Source organism: Engystomops pustulosus, chromosome 6 (genome assembly GCF_040894005.1).
Source record: "Engystomops pustulosus chromosome 6, aEngPut4.maternal, whole genome shotgun sequence".
Taxonomy (NCBI): Eukaryota; Metazoa; Chordata; class Amphibia; order Anura; family Leptodactylidae; genus Engystomops; species Engystomops pustulosus.
This window is the reverse complement of record NC_092416.1, coordinates 161,827,883-161,837,700: the sequence shown is the minus strand read 5'-3', so window position 1 is coordinate 161,837,700 and position 9,818 is coordinate 161,827,883.

Here is a 9,818-nt window from a genome sequence, read left to right as displayed (position 1 = left end):
TATATACATCCCCTATAGAAGTGCCCATTATACATGTCCCCAGGACAGTGTGCCAAATATATACATCCCCTATAGAAGTGCCCATTATACATGTCCCCAGGCAGTGTGCCAAATATATACATCCCCTATAGAAGTGTCCTGGGGCAGTGTGCCAAAGATATACATCCCCTATAGAAGTGGCCATTAAACATGTCCCCAGGCAGTGTGCCAAATATACACATCCCCTATAGAACTGTCCCGGGGCAGTGTGCCAAAGATATACATCCCCTATAGAATTGTCCCGGAGCAGTGTGCCAAATATATACATCCCCTATAGAAGTGCCCCGGGACAGTGTGCCAAATATATACATCCCCTATAGAAGTGCCCATTATACATGTCCCCAGGCAGTGTGCCAAATATATACATCCCCTATAGAAGTGTCCCGGGGCAGTGTGCCAAAGATATACATCCCCTATAGAAGTGCCCATTAAACATGTCCCCAGGCAGTGTGCCAAATATACACATCCCCTATAGAACTGTCCCGGGGCAGTGTGCCAAAGATATACATCCCCTATAGAATTGTCCCGGAGCAGTGTGCCAAATATATGCATCCCCTATAGAAGTGTCCCGGGGCAGTGTGCCAAAGATATACATCCCCTATAGAAGTGCCCTTTATACATGTCCCGGGACAGTGTGCCCAATATATACATCCCCTATAGAAGTGCCCTTTATACATGTCCCGGGACTGTGTGCCCAATATATACATCCCCTATAGAAGTGCCCTGGGACAGTGTGCCAAATATATGCCCCGGGGCAGAGTGCCAAAGATATACTTATAGATGCTGCATGATCCGGACAAAAAATTCCAACTATACATTCCCTATAATAGTGTGCCAGGCAATTACATGCCCATTATAGATACCGGGATGGTGTGACAGGGAAATAATTATAGATGACCCATTATAGATACCCGAAGTTCCCATTATAGGTGCCCTATGTGTACCAGGGATATAAGTGTCCATTATTAAGTTCACATTATAGATGCCCTATGCCAGTGTACCAGGGACATAAGTGCCCATTATACAGTGTTGGTGCTGAGGCATCTTTGTATCGAACATACATGACGTGTCTCTGAGGTTATGACAGTATAGATATATAGGTATATCTATATATATAAACCTATATACATATAGGACATTATAGGATATACAGTATAGATAGAAGATATAATCCAAAAATTATGAAAATCCTATTGATAAAGGGTCAAAAAAATGTTTTGTCTGGAGTTATACTTACAAAATACACCTTCCGAGTTGCATACAAATTCATCTTGAGAACAAACATAAAGAACCTGTCCTATATGTAACCCAGGGACTGACTGTATACATAGCATTATGGCTGGAGCAGTGTGGTTTAGGTGGGGTCACAACTGGGCTGGTGTTTCCATTCTAGCAACAGAAGAGCGTCACATAAATTGTCAGCACTTAAAGGGGTTTTCCAGTTCTAGCAGGAAATGCTGAGGCCCATTTGAAAGAAGCTTTCAATGTTTATTAATATACTTCTTCATTGGAAAACCCCTTTTCATAGTAATAACCCCACCTCAAACCCTACTACAACCCAATCGGCCTTAGGCTACATTCACATTGCCGTTGCCCGCCGTACCGTAGCACGGCGGGCACACGGCAGTGCCGGTGAGAGGCGGTAGGGAAGAGCGCCGCTCACCCCCGCCCCTCTCCATAGGAGTACATGGTGCGCAGAGAAAGGACATGTCCTATGCTTCTACGTTGGGCGCCGTGCGCCCATTGCCGTCTATGGGGGACGTATATCGGCTATATATACGTCCCCCATACGGCAGTGTGAATGTAGCCTGACACGGAGGAAACGACGGACACTTTTTACTACTAATGCCTTACAAAACAAGAAGCTTCCAGCACTTTTGGTAGTGAAATCACAACTAAAACTCTGTGTGAAGGTGCTCAATGCTACATTGAACATATCAGATGATTGTCCGGTGGCTGATCACTGGTCCAGGGGAAAGTCTTCAAGTCTCGCAGTATCACATAATTACAGATGCAAAAAAGCCACTTTAATACAGGGCGATGGATGCTCCCACTTCCAAACAGCTGGTCGGTGAAGCGATCGAGTGTTGGACCCTCATTGATCTGGATCACTCATTCTAAGGATCGGTGATCAATAGAAGAAAATTCCTGGCAAACCCCATTAAGCCTCAATCCAATAACAGTCTTTCTATGTAACATATTTATTCCATAAGTAATAAAGTCAAAAAGGAGTAACAATGGTCTACAAGACAAGACTTGTCGGCAAGACATCAGTAAGTCAAGATGAAGTAGATATTATCGAGTTTCTCCTGTTTGAAGACACATACCATGAAGAAGATTCGGAGAGGGTTTCCAGATTGATGCATAGTGATGTCCCTAAACATGAGGACTTCACACCCTCATAGATATGTTTGTACTACATTCTTCGGAGATGACTATAGTCACATGCCTTGAGGGTCCTCATGTAGCACAGCTCAGGGCTGTATGACTCCATATGAGGATAGCTGAATGTATCCCACCAGTGACTCACCTCCTTACATCAGACAGAGGTGTCGTACAGTCCTAATACATGGACACCGTTGGGGAAGAATACCTAAACTCCCCGTGGTTCATCTGCTTCGGACATAAGATAGCTGTCACCCAGCAGCTCTCCCGCAGAATACACCAGTGTTACTTTGCTTTATTAGGCAGAATACAATGGATTAGAGGAGATCAGGATAAAGCAACGTCTTACATTACTTGAGTATCTGACCCTTGGATCGGAACCAGCTGGCAGCTCAATGCAGCAATGACATAAAAAACCTGAATGGTCTAGTAGAGCCAGATGTCAATCACAGAACCAGCGTTCATGGAAGCCCAGGGCTGACCTCAGGCAGAACCAGAAGCATGAAGCGACGAAACCCAAGGCCGTGCAACATGCTCTCTGCATTTTATGGATTTTGTCATAAGTGCTTTTTTATTAAAGTTTTGTAAGAACAATAAATACTTGTAAATTACTTCCTTATGTGGTTTGCACTATGGATCCATGTAGCTTCTCCAAGAAGGGAGAGTTTGATACAACTGTGTGAAATAAGATCAAAGGAAACGGAGAACTAAACCGCGTGGTCCATATAGCTCCATTACTGGCATTTCATGAGATTTACCCATAATGGTCAAAATCTTTTGCCGTGTGCAGCACGGGTCATTTTCTGGCATTCACGCGAACGTATCCCCGCTGGGCCGTAGCTGAGCGGACATATGTTCAGTGCCATGAAGAGGAGGAGGGGTGACCCCTCCCCTCTCCATAGTAATGCACTTTGGGGAAAGATAGGACATGTATCGCTCCGTGCAGCCATTGCCGTCTATGGGAGACGTATACATATGTTCCCCATACGGTAATGTGAGTGCAGCCTAAGGCTACATTCACATGACCGTAGAGGGACGTATGTACGGCACCATAATGCTTTGTACACAGGGAAAAGATAGGACATGTCTTATCTTTCTCCATGCTACGGCGCCGTGCGAAATGGATCGCTATGGAGAGAGGAGGGTTCACCCCTTCATTCCATGGCGCCGGATGCATGCCCACTCATCTACGGCCCGGCGAGCATACATTCATGTGAATCCAACCTTCGAATGAGGAAAAAACAGGAAACCTAGGCTTGGAACATAGTCAAGAACTGGAACATAGGAACAGACTGGGATGTAGTCAAACCAGATTACTCAGGTACTCGCAACAGTTACCAGGAACAATCCACTTGGAGACGAGAGGCAGAATCCTCAGGGAACAATAATGGGAAAAGTGGAAAAATCTTCTAGCAGGACAGAGTACATTTACCTGGCTGGATTCATGAATGGGTCAGCAAGAAGTTGCAGAGCATAGGAGGCTAGCACAGGAGTGGTCACGCTGCTGCAGGGTGAGTATACTCGTACTAGAGTTAAAGTTGGTTATGTAGCAGAGCTGACTTTGTAACAAAAGATTCAAACCACCAGGGTCAAAATGTATATATCCCAACAATTCATCAGGTGTAGCCCCAAACTTATAATCCACTTCTGACATCTAAAGATTAGTTTAAAAAAAAACTCGCCAATAGGGTGACATTACACATTACTGTTTTTATTTCAGACCAAGTATAGCCGGATTTCATGGTCCAACCACAGAGCCAGTGTTGGACCCTATACTGTTATATACAATGCAAGGAGTCCCTTCTTCCCCACAGAACAACAGGTCCATACTGTTCTCATGCTTGCAGTTCAGCCTGGCTGTTCCATACTAAAGAAGTAACTACTTGTATCGTCTGTCATTATGATGCTTGGAGTCACGTCCTCTGCAATGTGCAGTCAGTGAAATCCGGACATTGTACCTTCTACGATTCTTCTCTCTGCCCCTAATCTGCAGTCAGATCTTACTTATTCCCTGGTAATAGGTAGTTCCTCACCTTGACTTATCTTTGATTCTTCATTGTATTTCTGGTCTGGACCTTATCTTATTTCTGACTTCTCTTTATGACACGTGTCAACATGATGACTATCAATAACAACGAGTTATTAGTAATTACTAGAGATGAGCGAGCACTAAAATGCTCGGGTACTCGTTATTCGAGACAAACTTTTCCCGATGCTCGGGTGCTCGTCTCGAATAACGAGCCCCATTGAAGTCAATGGGAGACTCGAGCATTTTTCAAGGGGACCAAGGCTCTGCACAGGGAAGCTTGGCCAAACACCTGGGAACCTCAGAAAAGGATGGAAACACCACGGAAATGGACAGGAAATAGCAGGGGCAGCATGCATGGATGCCTCTGAGGCTGCTTAAACGTACCATTATGCCAAAATTATGGGCAACAGCATGGCCATGACAGAGTGACAGAATGAAGCTAGATAGCATCTAAAACATCCAATAATTGACCCTGACACTATAGGGGACGGCATGCAGAGGAAGCGGCAGCAGGCTAGAGAGTGGCATGGCGACATACCCTAAATGGACTCAGGCTTCAAACCAATGGGTGGCAGAGAGGAACCAAAGGAGGTGAGCAAGAAGCGCTCAAATAATATCGGTACATGATAAAAGTTTGCCAGTATATTTTGTGGATTACACAGCAGGGTGGCGACAAAGTTAACATGGAAGCCATGAAAACAACCCAAAATTCTGCCTGACACACCTCGTTTGATAAGGGGACCATGTATGGAGGCAGCTATATGGACGACTTTTGAAGGTAGCAATGGAGACAACGTGTGGAGGCTGCTATGGAGACAATTTAATTTGGATAGTGCCTGTATGTGGCAGTCCAAAAAAGTTTTCAAACCAGAGGAGCAGGTAGGTGGCCCTCCAGAAAAATGAAATAGATTGAGTGCCTGTATGTGGCAGTCCAAAAAAGTTTTCAAACCAGAGGAGCAGGTAGGTGGCCCTCCAGAAAAATGGAATAGATTGAGTGCCTGTATGTGGCAGTCCAAAAAAGTTTTCAAACCAGAGGAGCAGGTAGGTGGCCCTCCAGAAAAATGAAATAGATTGAGTGCCTGTATGTGGCACTCCCAAAAATTGTTTAAAACAGAGGACCGGGTAGGTGGCCCTCCAGAAAAATTAAATGCATAAAGTACTATAGCTAGAGCCAGTGGGCCCTGTCAAAAAATAGCCAGTTTCCTCTGCTTTAGTGTACAAAGAGGAGGAGAAGGAGGAAAATGAGGAGGAGGAGGAGGAGTGCATAAATTATTCAGGTTGAGCTTCCTTCACCTGGTGGAGATTGGAAATTATGAGAAATCCAGGCTTTATTCATCTTAATAAGCCTGTCAGCCTGTCAGCGCTGTCAGTCGACAGGCGTGTACGCTTATCGGTGATGATGCCACCAGCTGCACTGAAAACCCGCTTGGACAAGACGCTAGCGGCAGGGCAGGCAAGAACCTCCAAGGCGTACAGCGCCAGTTCGTGCCACATGTCCAGCTTTGAAACCCAGTAGTTGTAGGGAGCTGTGTGATCATTTAGGACGATGGTATGGTCAGCTACGTACTCCCTCACCATCTTTCTGTAAAGATCAGCCCTACTCTGCCGAGACTGGGGACAGGTGACAGTGTCTTGCTGGGGTGACATAAAGCTGGCAAAAGCCTTGTAAAGCGTACCCTTGCCAGTGCTGGACAAGCTGCCTGCTCGCCTACTCTCCCTCGCTACTTGTCCCGCAGAACTACGCACTCTGCCGCTAGCGCTGTCAGAAGGGAAATACTGTTTCAGCTTGTGCACCAGGGCCTGCTGGTATTCATGCATTCTCACACTCCTTTCCTCTCCAGGGATGAGAGTGGAAAGATTTTGCTTGTACCGTGGGTCCAGGAGAGTGAATACCCAGTAATCGGTGCTGGAATAAATTCTTTGAACATGAGGGTCACGGGATAGGCAGCCTAGCATGAAATCTGCCATATGCGCCAGAGTCCCAACGCGCAAGAATTCACTCCCCTCACTGGCCTGACTGTCCATTTCCTCCTCCTCCAACTCCTCTTCTTCTGCCCATACACGCTGAACAGTGAAGGACTGAACAATGGTCCCCTATTCTGTCTCGCCAACATTCTCCTCCTCATCCTCCTCCACCTCCTCCGATATGTGCTGAGAAACAGACCTAAGGGTGCTTTGGCTATCAACAAGGGAATCTTCTTCCCCCGTCTCTTGTGACGAGCGCAAAGCTTCCGACTTCATGCTGACCAGAGAGTTTTTCAACAGGCCAAGCAGCGGGATGGTGAGGCTGATGATGGCGGCATCACCACTGACCATCTGTGTTGACTCCTAAAAGTTACTCAGCACCTGACAGATATCAGACATCCACGTCCACTCCTCATTGTAGACTTGAGGAAGCTGACTGACCTGACTACCAGTTCTGGTGGAAGTTGACATCTGGCAGTCTACAATCGCTCTGCGCTGCTGGTAAACTCTGGATAACATGGTTAATGTTGAATTCCACCTCGTGGGCACGTCGCACAACAGTCGGTGAGCGGGCAGTTGGAGGCGGCGCTGCGCTGCCCTGAGAGTGGCAGCATCTGTGCTGGACTTCCTGAAATGCGCACAGATGCGGCGCACCTTCGTGAGCAAATCTGACAGATTGGGGTATGTCTTGAGGAAACGCTGAACTATCAGATTTAACACATGGGCCAGGCATGGCACATGTGTCAGTCTGCCGAGTTGCAGAGCCGCCACCAGGTTACGGCCGTTGTCACACACAACCATGCCTGGCTTCAGGTTCAGCGGTGCCAGCCACAGATCAGTCTGCGCCGTGATGCCCTGTAATAGTTCTTGGGCGGTGTGCCTTTTATCGCCTAGGCTCAGCAGTTTGAGCACCGCCTGCTGTCGCTTAGCGACGGCACTGCTGCTGTGCCTAGAGCTAGCGACTGATGGCGCCATGCCCACGGATGGTAGTTCGGAGGAGGAGGTGGAGGAGGGGTGGGAGGAGGAGGAGGCATAGTAGGCCTTTGAGACCTGGACCGAGGTAGGCCCCGCAATCCTCGGCGTCGGCAGTATATGACCAGCCCCAGGGTCAGACTCGGTCCCAGCCTCCACCAAGTTAACCCAATGTGCCGTCAGCGATATATAGTGGCCCTGCCCGGCAGCACTCGTCCACGTGTCCGTGGTCAGGTGGACCTTGTCAGCAACGGCGTTGGTCAGGGCACGGATGATGTTGTCTGACACGTGCTGGTGCAGGGCTGGGATGGCACATCGGGAAAAGTAGTGGCGGCTGGGGACCGAATACCGAGGGGCGGCCGCTGCCATGAGGTTGCGAAAGGCCTCGGTCTCTACTAGCCTATAGGGCAGCATCTCCAGGCTAAGCAATCTGGAGATGTGGACATTAAGGGCTTGGGCGTGCGGGTGGGTTGCACTATATTTTCTTTTCCGCTCCAGCGTCTGGGGTATGGAGAGCTGAACGCTGGTGGATGCTGTGGAGGATCGTGGAGGCAACGATGGGGTTTTTGTGCCAGGGTCCTGGGCAGGGGGCTGACTATCAGCTGACACAGGGGAAGGAGCAGTGGTGTGCACGGCCGGAGGTGAACGGGCTTGGTGCCACTGATTCGGGTGTTTAGCATTCATATGCCTGCGCATACTGGTGGTAGTTAAGCTAGTAGTGGTGGAACCCCTGCTGATCCTGGTTTGGCAAAGGTTGCACACCACAGTCCGTCGGTCATCCGGTGTTTCCTTAAAGAACCTCCAGACTTCTGAAAATCTAGCCCTCGCCGCGGGAGCCCTCGCCACGGGAGCTTCACTAGTTGACACATTTGGCGCTGATGCACCAGCTCTGGCCCTGCCTCTCCGTCTGGCCCCACCACTGCCTCTTCCAACCTGTTCTGCTATAGGACTCTCCTCCGTCTCAGAAGCACTGTGTTCACCCGGCCTCTCAACCCAGCTTGGGTCTGTCACCTCATCATCCTCCGATCCCTCAGTCTGCTCCCCCCTCGGACTTCCTGCCCTGACAACAACTTCACCACTGTCTGACAACCGTGTCTCCTCATCGTCGGACACCTCTTTAAACACTTCTGCCACTACGTCAAGAAGGTCATCATCACCCACAGACTGCGACTGGTGGAAAACCTGGACATCGGAAAATTGCTCAGCAGCAACTGGACAAGTGGTTTGTGACTGTGGGAAGGGTCCAGAAAACAGTTCCTCAGAGTATGCCGGTTCAAATGCCAAATTTTCCTGGGAGGGGGCAGACTGGGGGGGGAGGAGGCTGAGGTGCAGGAGCTGGAGGAGTGCCGATTTCGGTGACATGGGTGGACTGCGTGGAAGACTGACTGGTGGACAAATTGCTCGAAGCATTGTCGGCAATCCACGACATCACCTGTTCGCACTGTTCTGGCCTCAACAGTGCTCTACCACGAGTCCCAGTAACTTCAGACATGAACCTAGGGAGTGTAGCTCTGCGGCGTTCCCCTGCTCCCTCATAAGCAGGTGGTGTCTCACCCCGCCCAGGACCACGGCCTCTGACCCCTGCAGTAGTTGGACGCCCACGTCCCCGCCCTCTACCCCTAGCCCTCGGGTTAAACATTTTGAAAATGAAAGTTTTATAACGTTTTTTTTTTTTTTTTTGTGTTTTTTAGTTTTTAAAACCAAACGATGCTATCCTATTGCTATGGCTATTTTCTAGCCAACTATGAAAGCACACTACTATGCCAGATGAGATGACGCTGAGTTATGAAAAAATAAACATAAAATAAAAAGTAAATGGCAGACTGTGCCTAATTGAAATCCAACCCCTAATAAATTATCCCACTTCGGTCTTTGCGATGGATATGTGCGTCACTAAGCGCAAAACACAGCGGTCGCAAGTCTCACTACAAATTGCTCACAATTGGCTAGTATATGCACTGCAGCAAGGACAGCCACCAGCAGATCAACCAGAAATAAAATATATATAACGCTATTGTAGGCGTAAGTAAGCCGTTTGGATTCTCCTTTGGCTATTTTCTAGCCAAGTATGAAAGCACACTGATGAGATGACGCTGAGTTATGAAAAAATAAACGTAAAATAAAAAGAAACTGCCAGACTCTGCCTAATTGAAATCAAACCCCTAATAAATTTTCCCACTTTGGTGTTTGAGGTGGATATGTGTGTCACTAAGAGCTAAACACAACGGTAGCAAGTCCCCCTGCAAATTCCTCACAATATGGTACTAGCTGCACTACTAGTGCCAGCAAGCCCAGCCACAAGCAAACAAAAAAAAAAAAAAGTATAACGTTATTGTAGCCCTAAGAAGGGCTGTTGGGTTCTTGGAGAATCACTCCTGCCTAACACTATTCTAATAGAACACCCTAACGCTTTCCCTGACCAGCAGCA